Source organism: Piliocolobus tephrosceles, unplaced genomic scaffold (assembly GCF_002776525.5).
Source record: "Piliocolobus tephrosceles isolate RC106 unplaced genomic scaffold, ASM277652v3 unscaffolded_42327, whole genome shotgun sequence".
Taxonomy (NCBI): domain Eukaryota; kingdom Metazoa; phylum Chordata; class Mammalia; order Primates; family Cercopithecidae; genus Piliocolobus; species Piliocolobus tephrosceles.
The window spans coordinates 8,994-10,667 of record NW_022326896.1 but is presented as its reverse complement, the minus strand read 5'-3'; the positions used below and the strand labels follow the sequence as shown (position 1 = coordinate 10,667).

At 51.7% G+C, this 1,674-nt stretch overlaps 1 protein-coding gene across 1 annotated transcript in view; it reads right to left on the bottom strand.

Moving 5' to 3' along the window:
• Window positions 1-1,674, bottom strand: part of LOC113223713 (liprin-alpha-3) — a 13,948-nt gene that overhangs the window by 8,820 nt on the left and 3,454 nt on the right. The window lies entirely within an intron of this gene.

Genomic DNA, 1,674 nt, shown 5'->3' with positions numbered 1-1,674 from the left:
CCGGATCTCAGCTCACTGCAAGCTCCACCTCCTGGGTTCACGCCATTCTCCTGCCTCAGCCTCCCGAGTAGCTGGGACTACAGACGCCCGCCACCTCGCCCGGCTAGTTTTTTGTATTTTTTAGTAGAGACGGGGTTTCACCGTGTTAGCCAGGATGGTCTCGATCTCCTGACCTCGTGATCCGCCCGTCTCGGCCTCCCAAAGTGCTGGGATTACAGGCTTGAGCCATCGCGCCCGGCCAACTAGCCCATCTTAAGTCCCTGCCGCCTGCGAGTTAAAATGGTGGTGCTACACCTCCCATGAGCTTCTAGGACGCTGCAGGCTCAGGTCCCTTAGGAGTGAGGGATCTGAAGCCTGTAGGATGTGAAGGCTCCATTCCAGCCCTTTCCTCAAAACCCAGGGCTTGGATTTTTCACTAATTTCTGGCATACAGCAGACTTAGAATCAAACAGCAAGTGTCCTGTGGTCTCATGGGAAATAAGGATCCCTTCTACCTAGAAGACAACACCTCCCAAGAACTACCACGGTACCAGAGGCTTGGAACCCCAAAAGAGGTGCTCCAAGGTCCATGGGAGATGGACCCCCATCTGGTAGCCCACGTGGTGGGGCTACATTTCCCAATAGCCCCCGTGGCTATTCAGGCTTTTTTAAAAAATCCCAGATGAAGACTCTCTCTCTCTCTTTCCTTTTTTTTTTTTTTTTTTTTTGGGGGACGGGGTTTTTCTCTCTCCCCCCGGCTGGGGTGCAGTGGTGCGATCTCGGCTCACTGCAACCTCCACCTCCTGGGTTCAAGCAATTCTCCTGCCTCCGCCTCTCCAGTAGCTGGGATTACAGGCACCCGCTACCATGCCTGGCTAATTTTTGTATTTTCAGTAGAGATAGGGATTTCACCATGTTGGCCAGGCTAGTCTTGAACTCCTGACCTCAGGTAATCTGCCTGCCTCGGCCTCCCAAAGTGCTAAGATTACAGGCGTGAGCAACCGCGCTCGGTCTCTTTTTCTTTTTCTATTTTTTTCTTTTTCTTTTTTTGGCGGAGTTTCACTCTAGCACCCTGGCTGGAGTACAGTGGTACGGATCTCGGCTTAGTGCAACCTCCACCTCCCAAGCTCAAGTGATTCTTATGCCTCAGCCTTTCTAGTGGCTGGGACTAAAGGCACCTGCCATCACTCCCGGCTATTTTTTTTTTTTAAGTAGAGACAGGGTGTCACTGTGTTGCCCAGGCTAATCCTAGTGCTCACTCTTCTTTCTCATCCACTGCCTTCAAGAATCCAGGTCCACGTTTCCCAGCAGCGCCCTGGGGTCACCGGGATTAGGATAAAGTGGCTTAAGCTAGGAAGGGGTGAAATACCCACAAAAGATGCCATTTAGAGGCTGGGCGCAGTGGCTCACACCCATAATCCCAGCACTTTGGGAAGCCAAGGCGAGCGGATCACTTGAGGTCAGGGGTTCGAGAGCAGCCTGGCCAATATGGTGAAACCCCCCATTTCTACTAAAGATTAAAAAAAAAAAAAAGCCAGGTATGGTGGCGCACATCTGTAGTCCCAGCTACTCAGGAGACTGAGGCAGGAGAATCGCTTGAACCGGGAGGCAGAGGTTACAGTGAGCCGAGATTGCACCACTGCACTCCAGCCTGGGTGATAGAGCAAGACTCCATCTCAAAAAAAAAAAAAAAAA